This window comes from Triturus cristatus, chromosome 5_2, assembly GCF_964204655.1.
Source record: "Triturus cristatus chromosome 5_2, aTriCri1.1, whole genome shotgun sequence".
Taxonomy (NCBI): domain Eukaryota; kingdom Metazoa; phylum Chordata; class Amphibia; order Caudata; family Salamandridae; genus Triturus; species Triturus cristatus.
The window spans coordinates 374,140,620-374,163,297 of record NC_140588.1 but is presented as its reverse complement, the minus strand read 5'-3'; positions in this window follow the sequence as shown (position 1 = coordinate 374,163,297).

Sequence of the window (22,678 nt, the reverse complement as noted above, 5' to 3'; positions counted from 1 at the left end):
AGCTAGAATAACTTAGTAAGTGTTTGTAGTGGGTGCCATGCATGGCATGTAGTGTAATACTGGGCAATTCTGTTTTTTTTTACACAATCTGTATGATTGTTTCTTCCCTACTGTTTAACAATGATTATTTGTACAGTACATTGTGTAAGATGTACAAGTATAAAAGCTGAGAACAGTAAAAAAACAGAAAATTATCACCCTTATGCATCAAGCCAAAATCCAGTCGGTAAAATACCGATTCGGTAATAGCTCCCGGTATTGTGTTAAAAATACCCAATCCCAATGCATCAACCCAAAACCCGAGCAAATAACGAATCGCTAAATAAATAACCTCGGACATACCGAATCGCTAATACCCAAAATGCTAATTTACCGAATCGCTAAATACCGAATTCGCAATTACCGAAATCACTATTAGCTCCCGGAAATTGCCAATAGCAAATAACGAATCGCACCCCAATGCAACAAAACTCGCTAATAACGAAAATCCCAAAAATCGCTATTTTGCCAGAGCTAAATAAGGGGAATCAAAACCTGGAGGTAAAGTCACAAAAAAAAAAAAAAAAAAAAAAATTCCTACATGTGCAAATGATTGAGGCAATCACTAAACCCTTAAATTTGGCCCAGGAGACCCTGTTGGCTCCCACAAAATGGCTGCCCTCTACGTGCTTGCAAGGAGGATGCGGATCAATGCAGCAGGACAGCGCAGGAGAAGGGTCCAGGAGCGAGTGTTCAGACTGCGCATAACCCTGCTCGGCCAGAATGAGGACGAGGTGTACCAGAAATATCGCCTCAATCGCGCTATGATCATGCGCCTGATTGCAGACCTGGAACCATTACTGCAGCACCAGACCCACCGGACAAATGCAATCCCTGCGCACGTTCAGGTACTATGCAGCCTGCACCTACTGGCCTCAGGGAGTTTCCAGGGGGTAATTGCGGTTGCCGGAGGTGTCTCGCAAAGCGCACTGTCACGCTTCTTCCAAAAATTCCTAGATGCCATGCTGACAATGCTCCACAGACACATCAGCTTCCCCACAACCCCACAGCAGTTGGACCGCACCAAACAGGCATTCTACCAGGTGGCACAATTTCCACATGTGATTGGATGCATCGACTGCACGCATATCCCCATATGCCCTCCGTCAGCAAATGAGTACCTTTTCAGGAACCGCAAGTCATACCACTCGATCAACGTGCAGGTTGTGTGCGATGCCAACAACATCATAACGGACCTAGTGGCACAATTCCCAGGGAGCACACACGACTCATACATCTTCCACAACAGTGGAATGCACAGGCGACTACTCAATGGCGAATTTGGAGAGGGACTCCTGTTAGGTAAGTAGAACTACGCTTCCCCACACCAACACCACACATGTATGTACATCACCAATGCTAAGTCTATGCTTCTATCTTCTAGGTGACAGTGCTTACGCCCTGCGGGAATACATACTAACCCCATACCTAAATCCAGCAACCCCGCAGGAACATCGCTACAACGCTGCACACATCAGCACGAGGAATGTGATAGAGCGGACTTTTGGGATTCTCAAGAGCCGCTTCCGTATCCTCCACAAGACTGGCGGCGCAATGCTATACCAACCAGACACATGCTGTCGAATAATTGCTGTTTGTGCAATGCTGCACAACATTGCCACCAGAAGGGGGATACCCATGGAGGTGGACAGGGATGACGACCCCCAGGCTGACCAACCACCCGCCCAACGACGACCGGCACACATCCCTAACACAGCAGAGGGCCATAGGAGGCGGACAGACATAACGCAAAATCATTTTTGACCCTGGGTAAAATGAGACATTACAAGTTGGTGTTGGGTGCAACTGTTTAATGCACAGTAGCACAGAGGATTGTGCAACAGAACTAGCATTGTGAATCATGCTCCGATTGCATAAATGTAAATAAAAGGTTCCTTAAAGTCAGGCCTGTGCAAACAGAATAATTGGATGGCCATGGTTGCTCCACCATGGACCTGCAGCATGTCCAAATTTCTAGTGCCGCTTGCCACGTACACCAAGCCTCCGCTCAGGTGCATCCAAACCCTCACCACGGCCTGTCCCCGTGGAGGCACGCGAACTTCGGCGCCTGGTGCTGGCCTCTGCCAGTGACACGCTGCTGACACTGGAGGCAGCCTCACTGGTGTCATCCCCTCCCAATGCTGCAGCACTGCATGTGCTGCTCTGCAGTTGTTCCACAGCAGTGGTGATGTGTCCCAGTGACTTGGCAACATCACCGCAGAAGTGCCCAAGGTCCACCTGCAGGGAGACTGTGCGGCGTGCCAACACAGCGGTGCAGTTGCTGTGCCGTTGTATGGCCTTGGTAGCGGCGGCAGAACGCAACATTAGCTGCCGGTTACTCCTCCTCTGGGACTCATGGCCCTCCCTGATGGCACTGGTGAGCTCACGTACCTCCTCCCTGAGCTGAGCATTGCCATCAGCAACCGCAGTGGTCTGGTCCCTGACCGCCGTGCCCATGTCCCTGACCGCGGAGCCCATGTCGGTGACTGCTGCAGTCATGGCGCGCATCTCCCTCGCTAGGCGCACGATGTTGCAGCTGATGCTAGCCACATGTCTTCCCTGCAGGTTCTGTGTGCGCAGCATCCTCTCCTCAATTGCAGAGGTTGTTGGGACATCCTGGTCAGCTGAGGAGACGGAACTGCGACGGGCCCTGTGACGCCGTGCGTGTCTTGAGCCTCCATGTGGTGCAGCAGGTGGTGTGGATGTGCGCTGCGTGGGTGCCAATTGCGGGGGGGGGTTGCCATCTCCTGCAAGGGCGCAACTTGGTGCCTGTGCCTCTGCGGTATTGTGGCTGCACTGGCTGCAGGCTGGCTTGCTGGTGCCGTTGCTTGTGGCGCAGGTGGTGGTGCCTTGGCTTGTGGCACTGGTGCTGGTGCCGATGATTGTGGCGCTGGTGGAGGTTGTGCTGGTGGGGTGGCAGGTGTTGGCGGTGCGTGCGCATCCTGCACAGTCTCCTGGTCTGACTCCACGGGTGTCTCAGATATGATCAGCTGGTCGCTGTCGTCAGAGTCCCCAGGTGATGCATCTGTGTGTGAAACAGTGCATGATTAGTGGGATGATTACACCTACATAGTGTTGTACCCATCAATGTCCCTCTGTGGTCCAACAAATGAACAGTCTACAGCCATGTACAAAATATGTGTTGTGTGAGGATTTACGCCTGTGCCTGCACTCTGGGCTGACTAGACTACAACTCCCAAGATGCAGTAGTGTCATGTGTGGAACTGTCTGTGCCAGAGCTGCAGACACAGTGAGATTGGGCTGGGGGCATGGGTATGGATTTACGCTATGCTGGGTGTGGCACAGGCATGCATCTTACCTTGGGCACTTGTGGCTGCGCCGGACGTGTCCATCTGGATCACCCCACGACGGCTTCCCGCTCTATCGTCCCTTCCACAAGGTCCTCCAGGGCTGTGTTGGATGGTGCAGTGCTTGTTCCGCCTCCAGTCCTTCTTGCCTCCCGGAGCCTCTCAGCAATCCTCTCTTTTGCGCGCTTCCGGAGGTCATACCACCGTTTTTTGAGATCGTCGATGCTGCGGCTAGTGACGCCAACCGCATTGACCCTCTCACGGATGCGCTGCCAGATGCGCCGCTTCTCGGTCTCAGGCACCTTGAGGGACAGCTTGCCAAAGAGGCGGTCGTGTTTGCTGGCCACTCCCTCGATGAGGTACTCCAGCTCCCTGTCTGAAAACTTCTTCTTGCGCTTGCGTGCAGATTCAGCGCTGGATGGCACTTCCTGCGACATGATGGATGTGTGCTGTGACTGGCAGAATCTGTGTGGCCTCACTCTGCACAGCCTGTCCTTCTTTCCAGCTCCTGTCTGCTCCTCTGTCGAGGCTATGTGGGTGGGGCAGCAGTATTTCCTGGTTGGTGATGTCATCAGCCTGTTCCCGGTGCGACGCGGCAATTTGCGATTTCGCTATTACCGATTCGGTAATTGCTAATTCGGTATTACCGAACTCGCTATTAGCCAAATCGGTATTACCGAACTCGCTATTTGCTAGTGGGGCCGTTTGCGTGCCCCGCTATTAAGGAATCAGTAAATTTAGCGATTTTTAAGGAATCGCTAAATTTTACCGAATCTGTTGATGCATGCCAATTACCGATTCCTTAATGGCGATTCCTTATTTTTCGCTATTAAGGAATCGGTATTACTTTGGTTGATGCATATGCCCCTATGTGTTTAAAGAAATATATGTGCTTTATAGTGTTACAGGTGTGCACTGCTGGTATAATAACTTAAATGTGTATTTTTCAGTAATTTAAACTTTACTTTGAAACTTTCAAATAGTTCTTAATAACATGTATTTCTGTTTTCACTCTTTTATAACAGATCAGTGGATTCAATATGCAGATATTTTGTTAATCAATTCTGTAAATAATTGTTATAAAATATATAAATAGAGCAACAGACACCCTAGGACTCACTGATGCATATAGTAGCATACTCTTGGAAACACTCATGCATTTACTCACATACTCATTCCCTTATACACACACTGACAAACTGTGGGACTCACTAATACATACACTGGCACACCCATGAACACACTGATGTATTAACTGACATACTCACTCGGTGATATGCACTCTGACACACCCTAGGTTTCACTAACACATACACTAACACACCCATGGACACACTGATGCAGTCTCTGAAAAAATCACTGACTCACTCATACACGTTGAGGCACCCTGGGAATAACTGATGCATAAACTGACACTCATGGACACACTAATCCATTCACAAACACGTTCAAACAGTTACTCATGCACTCCCTGAAACACTCTAGAACTAACTAATGCATACACTGACACACCCATGGATTCACTACTGCTTTCACTAACACACTCCCACACTTACTACCACATTCAAACAGTTACTCAGATACACCCTGACACACTCTAGGACTAACTACTACATACACTAACACACCCATGGATTCACTAATGCATTCATTAACACACTCTCTTACTTACGTCTATACACCCTGAGACAAAATAGGACTGCCTAATACATACACTGACACATACATGAACACACTGACACATAAACTGACATTCATTCACTCAGTCATATAAATAATAACACACTCTAGAACTCACTAATATGTACACTGATACACACATAAACAGGCTGATGTATTAAGTAGCATACACACTGACTCAGTAATACAGACTCTGACACACCCTAGCTCTCCCTAATACATACACTGCCACACCCTTGAACACACTGACATACTCACTCAGTCTTACACACACTGCCCTAGGGCTCACTAATAGATACACTGGCACACCCATTGACACACTGATGCATTAACTGACATACTCACTAGGCCTGGGAGGAGCTCGTGGAGTTTCACTCCGCGGAATTCAGCGGAGTTACCTAAAAACTCCGCCAAATTCCACGTGAGCAGGCGGAGTGTTGCTCAGCCAGACTGCCCCACCTAGAATTATTCAGTCACTGACAGAGTTTAGTATTATAAATGAGTGGTTACTGTGGAGAGGTCTTTGTGCCATTGATGCTTGGTTAATTATCATGAAAATTACACAACTGGTTAAAGACTACACTGGCGCCAGGAACAGGCTGCACACTCCCCCGCCCCACCCACGCCACTCAGCATCCAATGTTATTGATGGCATGTAAGCTCCATGAGTCTGTGGAAAGTTCAGACAGGCTGTTGGGGATTATCTCCAGAGTTGCAGACAGGCTACAGTTGCACTCCAGCAGGGACAGTAGCGGAAAGTATGACTTATGCATTACTCACAGCCCAGGAGTGGAAAGCTTCAGACACGAGTTCCAGCTTTCAAATGCCCTCTGTGGCACAGAGGCAGCCCATGCACATGCTTTGTTCTGTGCCCACTGCCATTCTCTACAAGGAAAAGTGATTTTTTTGATGGGATCCAGAGCAGCACCTTCTCCCAGCAGGTGAAAACGCAGCGCTTTATAGATCTCTGGTACAGGCAGCCGGGTGCGCAGGTCAGAGGTGCGGTGGCCGGGATAGATCCCAGTCCTCAGTGGATGATCTCCTGCTGAATCCTCCCACCCAGAGCAACTGTGAGTGCAAGTTTACATACAGGAGAGCAATGTGATTGTGTAACACTAGCAAGGGATGTACCGGTGTAACGGTAGCACTGGCTACCCCCCAGCACCGTGCAACAGTCACTGGGGTTGTACCCACCTGTAATAGTTGTGGGGACTCTTCACAGTACAGTATGTGACCTGTATTCATATAACAGTAACAGTAGCTGCCCTGTACCAGGGTAATGGTAGTGGGCCCATTCATGTGTTACAGAAGCACTCACCACCCTATTGTAATAGTAACTGCCTGTACCCCTGTAATAGTAGCAACCTGTGCCCGTGTAATATTAGTGGTCCTGTATCCGTGTAACCCTGAGGGTCTGTACGCGTGTAACAATAGCAGTGGCCTGAACCCATGTATAAGAGCAGTGCTCCTGTAAACGTGTTACAGACAGCACTGACTGTCCACTTTTAACAGTAACTGCCTGTGCCCCTGTAACAATAGACGGCCTTTACTTGTGTCACAATAGCGCTGACTGTGTCTCTGTAACAGTAGCGGGCCGGTAGCTGTGTAACAGTTGCACAGTACCTGTGTAAAAATAGTTGGCCTGTAACTGTGTAACCATAGCAGGACTAGGCCCGTATAATAGTAGTACAGGGTGTTTTTGTGCACCAGTATCCGGTCTGTGCCCGTGAATAATAGTAGCAGGCCTTTACCCCAGCTGTTAATACGGTGAGCCTTAGGCGCTTTTCTGACTCTGTTGTAAATGGGAATAGGAGCCCCTTCCTACATGCAGAGAATGCCCCTTTGCTTTTATTTGTTCAACACCCGCTCTTTTCCCCATTGTTCTTTCCATACCCCAGTGGAATCCTGTTTTTCTACTGAACCAACCTCACCCCCACCCAACTTGTGGGCTGCCCAGTGATAATTCAGCAGTTCACCAGTGTCAGATGGTATTGAGTTAGACACATGAGCCCCGGGCTGGTGTGTCTCATCTGCGGTCCCAGCAGGATGCATGGTCCAGACAGTTCAATAACATGTGGTGGCAGGTTGCAGTGTGTCACATTGGCTGCCCGTGGTCAGTCTTTCAGTTTGGGAACGTTAAGACATACCCCTCCATGTGGCTTTAAAGGACTTGGGGTGTGGGGTAGAGGTGAGGAAGTTTTTGCCAGTACACACAGTGCGAAAAGGAGCATTTGTCCTCAATTTATTTATTGAACCTTTACAGTTCTTATAGCGCCTAGAAGACCTAAGAATGGTCACAGAGCAATTTTCGTAGAGTAAGTTAACGTAATTGTTGAAATTAAAGAAGGATAAGGTATGGTTATAGAAGAAAATACAAATCATTAGACTTGGGCCATGCCCTTAATGTCAATCTGCGCAACACTTATGCGGAGGTCTGTATTTTTGTTTTGGTGTCTGCAGTTAGCACTTAGTACAGAGGTCTAAAGCTTGGAAAGGGGGATTAGAATAACACACAAATCGTGCATGTTTCCTCTATTAACGAGGTGCGAAAATTGCAAAAGTGTGATGTAGATAAAATAATGTGCAATTAAGATACATATTGTAGTAGGATGACAATAACATATCACTTATTGAGACATGTTGGCCTAATTGTACAGTTTAGTGTTTTGAAAGAATACATGCACCTCACTCTCTTGTGGATGGACTGGCATTGCAGCATGGCATCAGCATCAGCACTTATCATGGAGGATGTGATTCCTGTGACAGAAGGAACGTGCATCATTATACACAGAGTTACCTTACATCAGATGCTGGCTTTTGCAGCGTTCCAGACCCTGAAACTTTCAACAACCTTTACTGGGACCAGGTGTCAAAAAACAAACTGGGCCTATTTAAGGACATGCGAACCACCCTGCCAAGAAATGGAAGAAAATAGTCTGAAGTGAACGCCAGTTAACAGTTTCCCACAGAGTCACCCTGAATCTTTTGGAAAACTTGACACTGTGAAAGCATATTGTGCACTTGCATTTTAGCAGCTCAGGCTTCAGAGATCACAGTAACATATCTCACATTCGCTTTGCAGGTTCTTACTTCTTACCCCAAAGTATGGTTTGGTATAATACCTGCAGGACTGTCAGGATCTTGCTTGTAAAGAAACACGCTCACTTTGTAGACTGACTATGTCGTTCTGCCTAGCGGTGTAACGCAAAATGATGCCCCCACATATTGTGATGAGGGGCCCCAGTGTTTCAAAGTTCAATCAGTTAACGTATGGCCTTGACCCGAAGGGGGCCCTCGTGAAGAGTTACCTCTCTCCCCCTTGCACCGCAAGAGCCTCTGTTACATAAGTTTAATATATCACTCGCTGAACTACTATGCCATCTCGTTGCTCTGTAGTGATGATATTATCCAATTCAGTGGCACCTGATTTGTGAATCCGGCTGAAAGCCTGTCTCTTATTCTTACACTCTTCGCATCACTGGCACTGTCTGCTTAAACGCAGCAAGATATGCCACAGGTTGTTTGAAGTATTTTATTGTTTTGATTTTTACTACAGCTTTTGGTCCTCTTCAAACTTGAGGCAACTTTGCCACCTAGTTGGTGTGATCTGTCACACACCGTTCTAGCCAAATAGTTGGTAACTTAAATGCAAGGAGCTTTCAGCACGCGAGCCAATTGTGAAGAAAATGTAGGTGTGAGGGCCGGTAAACTCCGCCACATGGTGCAGATGAAGTTTTTGCAGAGTGACAAAAACTCTGTGAACTACGCCCGCGAAGCAGAATTTACCTCCAAGGCCTAATAATCACTCATTCAGTCCCACACACTCGGACACACCCTAGGTCTCACTCATATATACACTAACACACCCATGGACATACTGATGCTGCCTCTGAAAAAATCATCAACTCACTCATACACGTTGAGGCACCCTGGGACTAAATGATGTATACACTGACACACCCTTGGACACACTAATCCATTCACTAACACATACAAACAGTTACTCATGCACTCCCTGAAACACTCTAGAACTAACTAATACATACACTGACACCCATGGATTCACAAATGCATTCATTAACACACACACACTTACTTTTACTCACTCTGAGATACCCTAGGAGTCACTCATATATATACTAACACTCTATTTAACAAACTAATACACTCACTGAGTTCCTGAGACATTTACTCATACAAGCAGACACACACCCCAACACTGACTGATACATACACTAATGCACCCATACACACACACCTATACTCCATATATGCAATAAATAAATGAAACGAAAAACACAGCTCTATTTTGATTATTAGGTTAGGTTCTAAAATAACTTTTTTTATTTTTTAAACAGTTTTTTAAAGGATTTTGGTACTGAACCATTCCAAAACCAGTTCCATGTCAACGGACATAATATCACGGTAAAAAATAGTGGCATCAAATGTGGATAGTAAGAAGAAAAAAAGTTATCAAGGATGAGAATTAACCGTGTGTAAATACTCTGAAACAGATGTTGTATTTAGTCCAACAGGCATATGACACCATAACAATGGGTAGTGATGTGCGCCAAATTGGGGGCCAAAGCTGCCACCATTATGGTTGCTGAGGTGGATGGTGCTACCACAATCAGAGATGAAACAGAAGGATGGGAAGTAACTTCCTTCTCACCCAGCATCCTTTGGTACGTTTTCTCATTTATGTTAAACAGCTAACAATCAGTGACAAAGCTAAACGTACTGACAGGTTTTAGGTTTAGGTCAGTTGCTGTGTTATATGTCTGGAAGCAATTACATCTCAGAGAGAAACCAAAATACCGGTCGAGTAGCACACTGTGAGAATCACAGAATTGTATTTTATGTGTTCCCTTTTAGAGAGTCAACACATTTTTCATCCCATTTAAAGACCTGTCTTCACATATTTCTATATGACTGATTGCAGTCAGCAGCGGTTGGTCCTTCCACCAAGCCTAGTTAGAGCATTTTCTTCCAAAGTTGATGTTGCATGCAGTGCAAGACACTGGGCAAGCACACACTTTAAAAGGCTGAAGTTGTCACGTTCTACAATTTGCACATTACAGTAACTGTTGAACAGATTGATGCAGTAAAATATAGGCAGTTTTTTGTGTGTTTAATATTTTAAAACTATATGTTCCCTCTGCTTTATAAGCCTTGCTTTATCACTGAATAATTGTTTTTTTAAATGCACCATTTCCCAATCTTTTTTCAATTTTTGTTCTCTTGAGGAGAATCCAGCCTGGACCCCATGTTTGTCCATTGCCACTAGAATCAAGCTAGCCTGGCTGATGAGGGGTGTTACCCCGAAACCGGTTCCAGGATGCTTGTTTCCAGCCCAAGGAAGACCTTGCTTGGCAGTTCAGGCTGGACTGTTCCCATAAGGAACAGGGACAAGACTGATTTGCATATGGCTGTGTCTGAACTGGGGTGGTGAAGTGAGCTAAAGAACGCTGATAGATTCAACCCAGGTCTGTAACTGGGGGTGAGTGTCTCAAAAGTTTTAGCACTCCGTCCATTATCTCCTGTGTTTGCTTTGTCTATTAAGCTTGCCCGCATCACTTGAAAATAAAAGTCATACCAAACTTCTATGCTCACCGCTTTCAAATGTCACCAGCCACCACAGGCATAGGTGTAATAATGGCTTTTTCGATTTGCAGAGCCTGGGCTTTACCAAAACTGGTAGGATACTGGAAGGGAAGAACTCAGATTACAATGATTATACTTGCGAATCACAAAGAAACAGGTGTGGACCTTCATCCATTGTTACATTTTACAAGAAAATGTATCAATTATTTATAACTACTCCTATGGCTAAAAAAAGTGAATTGTTGTCCACTGCCATTAACCATTCACTAAGTGGAAGCTGTCTGTGAGAGTCGTCTTCCACTGTGCAAGTGGCAGCTGCTGGCATGATAAAGAACTGACAGTAGTCCTCCGGACCACTGCATGTATCCCTTTAAGAAATCTTTGGTGGTGTGCCATTTTCTTTTCATTGCAACCCCAGCCAATGTAAGACAAAGCAACATCAGCCTGTTGCACATGTAACTGCCAGTGGAGGTCTATCTTTGCAAACCTTCTTCTCAGAATTTGCACCTGTTTGCAAGAAATTACTGAACAATTTGTATAACTTGGATATGGGTCTTTCTTTGCTGTTCCGGATTGATAGTTCCAACACTGGTAATAATTGGCTGGGTTGTAAATTAACAATTAAATTGACTTCTAAATATGTAAATTGTGGAATACTAATTTAATTTAATTTTAGTTGCGGGATGCAAGGTTTGCAGGGGTCTAGGGTGGGAAGTTAATTAGGTAATAATTAACAAATATTTGTTAATTATTTTGTTTATTTTAAATAAGTAAGTTATGGAATATTTGTTTTAGATATATTTTAGGGGTGGGCTGCTAGGTTTGTAGGGGTACATGGTGGGAAGTTAATTATTATTCAAATACAAATATTTATCAAGAATGTTTTATTGAATAGTAATTATGTAAATTGATTACTTGTCTTTAGTTTTGTAACATATATATTACAGAGTGGCGGCAGTCACTCTGTACTTATTGTTAGGGTCACCAGAAATAGCATAGTTTTGATTTTTAGCCTTTAATAACTTTTCACACTTTTGATGAATGTCTGAGAAACTTTGCAGACCTATTGCACCCATTTAATTGTCAGAGGACATAAGATTTTGCGGTGTTTGGTTAAGGGGATGCAAAGAAAACAGAGGGGTCCCAAACGGGCTTGAAATCCGATGCATTTCACATACACTATTGTGTTTCGCGTAGCCCGAAAACGCCCAGAAGAATTTTACTGAAATTTGGTAGCATTCTTTTGGGTCCTGCAAGAAAGTAGATTAAGTAATTTTTAAGTTATAAGGGTTTTCAACTTAGTGATATCTTATAGAACAAAAGTAGCAAGGAAGCCCAAAGAAGCCAGACTGCATATGTAAAGTGTCAGATTTACTACATGAACAACTGAAAGATCTATTTATGGTCACATGCTAACGGAAACCTATAAACGAATACATAGCAAATAGCATACATCTTAATCTACGTAAGTTTTCTTTGCCTGTTCTCTGGTTGACAAAATAAAACTGGCCCAACAAGCCAAACAAAAACCATCTTTCTTATGCACCCCTGTGCAACAAAATAATACATTGCCCTAGCTGTGAGCCACACAAACTACTATTTGGAGGACATGATAATTGTCCACTAGGAAAAAAATAAGTATGTCAATTTTTATTACAATGCCAATGATTGCCTTTCATTCACTTTGGCCTTCACATGTAGCACAATCCTACTAAAAGTAGCAATGAAGGAAAAAGATTAAACTAGACTGCATATGTATAGTTTCAGATTTACTACATCACAGAACATCTGAAAGATCGATTTATGGTAATACGCTAATGGAAACCTATAAACAAATACATAACGAATATAATACATCTTAATCTACATAAGTTTTCTTTGCATGCTCTTGGGCTCACAGAATAAAACTTTGCTCAACAAGCCAAATAAAAACCATCTTCCTTATGTATTCCTGTGCAATAAAATGGAAAGGTGACCTAGCAGCGAGCTACACAAACAAATGTACGGAGGACATGATAATTGGCCATTAGAAAAACATATTCTTAATTTTGATAACAGCAATGATTGTCTTTCATTTACTTTCAGCTTCATATATAGCACAATCCCACTTAAAGTAGCATGGAAGGCAAAAAAATAAATTAGACTGCATATGTAAAATTTCAGAATTACTACATGAATAACTACAGACACATTTATGGCCACACGATTATGTAAAGCAATAAACAAAATATATAACAAATACATAACAAATGCAATAAACAAAAAGAAAGCAATTACATTAAATCTGATTGCCCCTCTCCCTGTAGTTATAGTAAGTATTCCCAAAGATAGGAATTCCTCGGACATTAGCTCCCTAATAACTTTCCACCCAATTGACTAATCACCACAAAACATTCCAGACCTAGAGCATTTTCTATATTTTGAGATGATGTAAATTTCTGTGGTGAATCATTAAGTGGGTGCAAAGATAAAAGGGGGTCTCAAAACAAATTTTTCCACTAATGTGTTTGCCCTAGACTATTGTTTTTGACGTAACACGAAAACGGCTGCCTTGATATACATGAAATTTGGCAGGATTATAGATTATGGTGCAGAAATTAAGCTTTTTGGGTACTGCAGTTAAGTAGGGTAAGTATTTTTTAAGTTATGAGGTATTTAGACTTAGTAATGTCTGGCACTGCGGTACTTTAGCAAAATTTACACAAAATTGGGAAACTACTGCAGTACATAATCATAAACTTCATTAAAATATATAAATACATTTGTCTACCTATTAGGGACCTACTACTTACCTATATCTAAGGCCCTAACACTGAACACAGCAAAAGTGTAGTAAAACCAATATGACTCCCTTTTCATTCTCTAAAAACAACCATTACCCAATTATATACTGGCTTGTCATTGCCATGTATCACGGTATACTGCAAAGTTACCACGGTATACCATGTACCAAAAGATAGCTAAGGCATAGCCTGACCCTGCGTTGATTGGTAAATCTGGAGAACTGCAAGGCAGTGCAATTCACAGTTTTACATTACTCTCCACACCATAATCTAAATTGCTGCTAAATTTTACATACATCCGTATCCCACGCCACTACACGCTATTCCACTCCAGTCTGCCCCACTCCATTATATGCCACTCCACTGTCTACTACTCCACTATACACTATTACACTCAATGCAACTAAACTCTACGCCACTCCACTCAATACTATTACACTATATGCAACTCCACTCTAAGCCTCTTCATTTTACTCCACTGTATCCCACTCTACTATATGCTTCTCATGTATATTCTATTCTACTCTACACCATTCCACTGTATGCAATTCCATTCTATGCTAAACCGCTGTATGCCACTCCGCTGTATGCTATTCCTCTCTACACCACTCCAGTGTATGGCACTCCACTCCACCCCACTTAATCTACACTATTCCATTGGCCCCCACTCCAATACATGACACTCCACTGCATGCTGTTACACTCAACCCGACACCACTGTATGCTACTCCAGTCTATACCACTCTATTATACGCCACTCCAATGTACGCTACCCCACTATACACTATTACACTCTACGACACTCCACTGTACAACACTCCACTATACCCCACTCCACTCTTTGCTATTACACTGTACAAAACTCCACTCCAGACCCCTGTACGGTATTACACTGTATACAACTCCACTCTATGCCACTCCACTGTATGGCACTCCGCTATACGCTACTCCAGTATATGCTATTCCACTCGACGCCATTCCACTGTATGCCACTCCGCTATACACTACTCCAGTCTATGCTACTCCACATAGTGTATGTCACTCTGCTCTACCCCACTCCATTGGATGCCATTTCACTGTATGCTATTACACTGTACCCATTCCAGTGTACGCCACTCCAGTCCACACCACTTCACTGTATGCGACTGCACACTACTCCAATATATGCTATTCGAGTCTAAGCCACTCTACTGTACACCACTCCACTCTACGCTCTTTCACTGTATGCCACTCCACCATATGCTACTCCATTCTACGCCACTCCATTCCATGCTAGTCCATCGGAGACCACTCCACTATATGCTATTTCACTCTACCCACTCCCCTGTACACTGCTTCAGTCTACACCACTCCACTCTACACTATTCCACTGTGCTTTACGCTACGCTATTCCACTACGCCACTCCATTCTGCGCTATTACACTGTACACAACTTCAATTTTTGCCCCTCTATTGTATGGTATTCCACTCTACCCCACTCCACTATACGCTACTCCAGTGTATGCTATTACCCTCTTCCCCACCCCACAATACACCATTACAGTTTAAACACTTCACTGTACCCCTCTACACTATACTCTACTACACTTTGTGCCACTTCACTGTACACTTCTACACTATACACTATGACACTCTATGCCACTCCTCTGTACGACTCTCAACTCTATGCTATTCCAATTGACTGCAGTCCACTGTACGCTATTCCACTGTACGCTATTCCACTGTGCTCTGCGCTACGCAATTTCACTGTACGCCACTGCATTCTATGCTATTACACTGTACCCAACTTCAATTTTTGCCCCTCTATTGTATGGTATTCCATTCTTCCCCACTCCACTGTATGCTATTCCACTGTATGCTATTACAGTCTACCCCATCCCACAATACACCACTCTAGTTTAAACCACTTCACTGTACGCTACTTCACTATACTCTATTACACTTTATGCCACATCACTGTACACTATACACAGTGACACTCCATGCCACTCCTCTGTACAACCCTCAACTCTATGTTATTCCAATTGATGCCACTCCACTGTACACTATTCCAGTCTATGCCACTCTTGTGTACTCTCCTACACTCTAAAAAACTCTATTACACTCTATGCCACTCTACTAGATCCTACTCCACTCTATCCCAATACACTACACTGTTCAAATTTTCACTCAACTCTATGCTTGTACGCTCTATTGTACAACACACTACACCACTGTATGACAATTTCCAACACTGCATGAGACAGCACTCTGCTCTAATGTATGAGACGCCACTCCAGTTTGTAACAGTTTCCTTGACTCTACGCTATGGCACTTCAATGTATGCCACCCCAATGTATGCAACCCCATTCTGCACTAATCCAGTGTACCCTACTCCACTTAACGCCACTCCACTGCACACCCATCTACTCTATGCTTTTCCACTAAATGCCACTCCACTCTTCAACTCTTCACTGTACAGTATTTAACTGTAAAGTATTCCACTGTATGCTACTCTACTTTACAGTAATAAACTCTACACCACTAAAGTGTATGCCCCTTCATTGTATGACACTCTCCTTCACTCTCTCAAACTCCATTCTATAAAAGTCTACCACTCTTCAACATCCTACTCCACTCTATCCCCATACACTCCACTGTCCAACTATATGCGCCTTTCTGTGCCCGTACACCCCAATTTACAACACTCTATTCCACCATACAACACTTTCCTATATGACACAGTACTATAATCAACTGTACGAGACCCTACTCCAATTTATAAGTTTACTATCTATGTTAAGTCAGTATACTCTACTCCATGCCACTCTACTCTATGACACACCAATACACTCTATTGTACTTTACTCCACACTACGTTGCACAACTCCACTCTACTCTACTCCACTGTACGTATGCTACTCCACTCCACTCTACTGCACTCCACGCCACTATAGTCTATGACACTCTACTGCACTCAGACACTTTACTCTACTCTACACTACCCCACTCCATTGTACTCCACCCCACTATACTCTACTCTATTACACTTTATCCAACTCTGTGCCACTGTACTATACTCAGCACTACTGTCTTACACTCCACTCCACTGTAAGCTACTCCACTCTACAACACTGTACTACACTCCATGTCACTCTATCACACTCTACTCCACTGTATGCCCATCCACTCCACGACACTCTGCTGCAGTGTATGACACTCAACGACAAGCCATTCTCTCTATGATATGCCCGTCCACTATATAACATTGTCCTCCACTCTACGACACTATACTCCACTGTACTTTTGGATACTCCACTTGAAAATAGTCCACTCTATGACACTCTTACATCACCCTACTCCACTCTAAAACACTCTACACCACTCTATGACAGTCTACAACGCCCTACTCTATTGTTTAACATGCCAATCTACTTTGCAACTCGCAGATCCAGTCTACGATACTTGATTTCACTGTGTACCACTCCACTGTATGCCATTCCACTATATGAGACACCATTCCACTACACTAAATAGCACTTTGCTACTCTGTACGATACACTTCTACACTCTACTCTACTCTTTTCCAATCCCATCTACAATACTCCTTTCTATGACAATAGACATTAGACTGTACAACACTCTCTTTCACTGTACTGCATGACACTCCACATAACAACTTCCCATATGTGACACTGCACTTTACAATTTGAAACATGTTTATGAAAAAATGCTAAAAAAACATTGAAATTCAATGAAACGGGTAAAGTTTAGTTACAGTTAGGAACACATATTTTCTCTATGTAAACCAAGTTTAAACTGCACAAACTTTAAAAACTCAAGTTTTAGTTATAACTTTTATTTACAATTTATCCACCAATTTCAAACTATTATAAGCAGGGGACCTCATTACACACACTTTTCAGCTCGCTAACCAGACAACGCTAACTATAACTCACCACTCTACCATGGAGTATGTTCTCACAAATAATGATACTCCACTGTACAACACCACACTGTACTAGACTCTCCACCACTCTACTGCACAACACTACACTTGACAACACTGAACTATACAACACTCTACTCCACTGAACTCCACTCAATGCCATTACACTCTATAACACTCTGCTACACTCAATGCCACTCTATTATACTCTACTCAATGACACCCCTCTCCACCACACTCCATTTCATCACACTCCAGTTGAGGACACTCCATTATACAACACTCAGCGCTACTGTTCGACACACCACTACACTGAACAACATGCCGCTCCACTCTACGATACTCCACTCCATGATGAGACACACAACTCCACTATATAGCACTTTAGTCCACTGTATGCCATGTCACTCCACTTTACTCGACTCCACTCTACTCTACGCTAAAATACTCCACTCTACGACACTTTAATCAATGACACTCCACACTTCGATTTGAAACACATTTTTATTTTTTATTAAAAAATAAAAACCATTAACATACAATAAAAGTAAATCAAAGGTTAAGGATAATTTATGGTTAGAAATACCTTATGTATTCTTTCTATACAAACCCAACTTAGGGCCCAATTCCAGTCTCATTCGGAAAGCAAACCGAACAACTCGTATTCGGAATGCTTTTCCATACGACTTGTGTCAGGGTATTCTGACCTAACACGTACGATGCATTTGAATGCATCTGGATACCATTCGGTCAGCCTCCCATTGACTTCAATGGGAGCTTGTGTACCAAACGCGTACACAGGCCCCCATTGACAAAAGGGGTGGTTGGGGATCATCGTGTACCCTGTGGCGGGCACCACTTGGTGCCGACCACACTGTTCATGGTCTGAAACGGGGACCCATAGGTACCCTCAAGGGCACGATTCGGAGGGCCCCGGGTAAAGAGAGGCCTGCTATAGGCCCCCAAAGACCAATTCCGGCAGCCTTTTCGATCCGGGCAAAACAAATCATAAAGGTTTCCAAATCGTTTATCGTACTTGCTCGCTTGGAAAACCTACTCCGTAGAGCTGTAAGAATCGTCTCCAGAGGTCTCTATCTCTCCGTATGCCTTCCGGAAATTATTCAGTCAGTGCTAAGGGTTTCCAGGAATCGTACTTGGTTGTTTGGAATTTGGAACAAATCAGTCGGAAACAAGAGCTCTGGATCGGGTTAGGTAAAACTAAATCCAATTTGGAGCACTTCTGAATGAGATCGTAATCGGGCCCTTAATATACAGAAATATTAATAATTGTAAAGTTATAATTATAACTTTAATCTATAATTTGCATATTACTTTTAAATTACTATAAGTCAAGCACCTACGAACTCAGTCTTGTCACCTCACTTGCCTCACTACATAAACTATAACTCATGCCTTTTCCATGCAGTGTTTATACCCTTGCATGCTACATCACTTATAGCATGTGAAATCCTAACACTTACAACTTCTCAAATGACATTATTTGTCACAACACAGAGCATGGTAGAGTAGCGAGTGATAGTTAGAGTTGTCTGATTAACAAGCTGAAAAGAGTGTGTAACGAGGTCCACTACTTATAATAATCTGAACGTGGTTGTAAATGAAAGTTGCAACTATAACTTTAGAATGTTTTAAGTTTGCGTAGTTAAAACATAGTTTTATAGGGAAAATAAGTATTGCTTAGTATAACTAAACTATTGATTTTTTTATTGCTATGTATCTCTCTCTCTCTCTCTCTCTATATATATATATATATATATATATATATATATATATATATATATATATATATATATATATATATATATATATATATATATATATATAGAGAGAGAGAGAGAGAGAGAGAAATTTGTAATAAGATTTTTTATCAAGTTTAATATTCTTTCTACCTTAATGGGGTTACTCATATGTGCAATGTTTTTGATAAAGTGAAGTATTTTCTCGACTCTTGCTTAGACTGCTGTAGGAATAGTAAAGTTAACCTCTTTGCAGTTAACACTATCCATACTGTTTCAAAAAGTGGAGTGGGAATACATTTTACCCCTTCTAAGTCCAACACCTTCCATACTGTTGCTCTGAGTGGAGTATGAATAGCACATTTAATCCCTGCGAAATGAAAGTTTCCCTACTGTTGCACAGACAGGAGTGGGAATAGTAAATTTCACCCCACTGAAGTCCAGAGCTTTCTCTACTGGTGCTTAGACTGGAGTTGGAATAGTAATTTCACCCCTACAAAGTACAATGCTTTCCCTACTGTTGAACTGACTGGAGTTGGAATAGTAAATCTACCCCTCCGAAGTGTAACACATTCCCTAATGTTGCTAAACTAAATTGGGAATAGTATATTTAATATTGTTAGACTCCAATAGTTTTCAAAAATATTGGTTAAATTGAATTTATAGCATTGTTTCATGTTTTATATTTCATATGATTTGTTTTTATTTTTTAATTTATTTGATTGTGTATGGTATTCTATGTAAATGTGTTTTGGGGATTTTTCACTTTTTAATACTTTACTGTCTACATTAATAAATATATTTTTTCTTATTCCATTGTTTATATTTTATTTTTTTATGGTGTATGTATGTTTAATATGTCTATCTATCTATCTATCTATCTATCTATCTATCTATCTATCTATCTATCTATCTATCTATCTATCTATCTATCTATCTATCTATGAATTGAATTTATAGCATTGTTTCATGTTTTATATTTCATATGATTTGTTTTTATTTTTTAAATTATTTGATTGTGTATGGTATTCTATGTAAATGTGTTTTTGGGATTTTTCACTTTTTAATACTTTACTGTCTACATTAATAAATATATTTTTTCTTATTCCGTTGTTTATATTTTATTTTTTTATGGTGTATGTATGTTTAATATGTCTATCTCTATCTATCTATCTATCTATCTATCTATCTATCTATCTATCTATCTATCTATCTATCTATCTATCTATCTATCTATCTATCTATCTATCTATCTATCTATCTATCTATCTATCTATCTATCTCTAGCTCTATATTTATATATCTATCTATATCTATACCTATATCTATCTATCTATCTATCTATCTATCTATCTATCTATCTATCTATCTATCTATCTATCTATCTATCTATCTATCTATCTATCTATGAATTGAATTTATAGCATTGTTTCATGTTTTATATTTCATATGATTTGTTTTTATTTTTTAATTTATTTGATTGTGTATGGTATTCTATGTAAACGTGTGTTTGGGATTTTTCACTTTTTAATACTTTACTGTCTACATTAATAAATATATTTTTTCTTATTCCGTTGTTTATATTTTATTTTTGTATGGTGTATGTATGTTTAATATGTCTATCTATCTATCTATCTATCTATCTATCTATCTATCTATCTATCTATCTATCTATCTATCTATCTATCTATCTATCTATCTATCTATCTATCTATCTAGCTATCTATCTAGCTATCTATCTAGCTATCTCTCTCTCTCTCTCTCTCTCTAGCTCTATATTTATATATCTATCTATATCTATATCTATCTATCTATCCATCTATCTATCTATCTATCTATCTATCTATCTATCTATCTATCTATCTATCTATCTATCTATCTATCTATCTATCTATCTATCTATCTATATATATATATATATATATATATATATTATCTACAGGCGGTCGCCAGTAGATAGTTATAGTTAGGACCTATTTTCCATAGGAAATCCTCAACATTCTATTTGGAATAACGTTGGCGCCGGTTGACGAATCCTCGAGAAATTTTCCAAACTTTTGGCCAGCTCTGCTCCACTCCTACCCTGAAAGTTTTGCGGTAATTCGTCAAGCGGGGGCTGAGAAAAAAGGGGGGTCCTAAAACGCGTTTTCCCCATGCAATTTCACATAGGATCTTGTTGTCGCAGCTACAGCCCGAACCGCTGAACAGAATGACACCAAATTTGGCAAAGAGGTAGTCCTCAGTTCGGACTCGTCCCTTTTGCATATATGGTGTGAATCTGTTCAGTAGTTCCTGAGAAAATTAGGGTAAAAAAGTTAGTGATATCTATGGCCGCGGAGGATCCGCGGACCGTACCCGCACCGTAAGCGCACCCTCCCCGGACCAAGCGCGCACCCTCCCCGAACCGAGCGTGCACCTTCCTGATCGCGTGCTGAATGCTAATTGGCTGTCGAGTGTCTCTCTACATTCGAAACCAGGAACTGTTGGCGGCCATTTTCTGCCTCGGTAGAGGCGAGGATGAAGATGCAAGGGGAATAAGTGTGTAAAACATATAAAGGGGGCAGAGTGGAAATACTCTGACCCTCTAGAGGTGCTTAGGGGGTCACAGAAGGACCCCCTGGGGCCCCCTTTTTTAAAAAAAAGAACATGGGGAAATGCGCGCACGGTGCGCGCCTCCTATCGCGTTGGATGCACGGATTCTCTCACGGTGGGTGTGCGGATCCACGACAATGTTTTTTGAAAAACAACAAGAAATCATTGGTTGTATGACAACTTTCTACACTGAAAGGTAGGGTGTATATTTCTGTTTTTAAAGGTATGATTGTTATTGGTTAACAAAAACAGATTGTAAGGAACATAATATATGATAAGCTGATATGTTGAAAAGTCAGGCACACTTCCTGTCTTGTGTAGGAACATTGTGTGCTGAACGTGTAACCTGTGAGCTCAGTGCAGTGTTCCATGAGCTGTTTCTATGGTAACAGGCAGAAGGCAGATTGGGGGAAGGGTTGAAATATATTTCAGTTGGAAAGGGTTGAAATGTTTAACCAATAGAAATGTGTGTTTGCTTTTGAGTTTATGTGCGAAGGATTGTGATTTGATGTTTACATGTATATGTGTGGAAAATGAAAGGGAAACTTTTTCATTCTTTGCTTTTGCTGAGAGGTGCACAGTGCAGAGATTCTGTAAAAGAAAATATGGTGAGTGATTGATATACTTCTTAATCTACAAAAGAACTTGAAAGATGAGTTATTTAATTGTGAGGGGATGTATGTAGACTATTTTAATTTTAATCAGACTAATGTAGTTTTTCCTGCTAAAGTGTAGGGAGTACTTTTTTTCTCTACAATGTGTGTGCATGTAGAAACCATTCTGTGATAATCATTTGTGTTTTTCATGTGTTTGTAAACAGATAACTGTGCAGTTTTTATATTTTGGTAGAATTATAAACCAGTCATTGTTTATGAATTTGTGAAATGAGTTATGTTATGTTTCTATACTAAAATGTAGCACTACTTCTAGATGAAGAAATGTGTTTTGGTATAGTGCAAGGGATAGTGTTGTTTGTCTAGAATCACA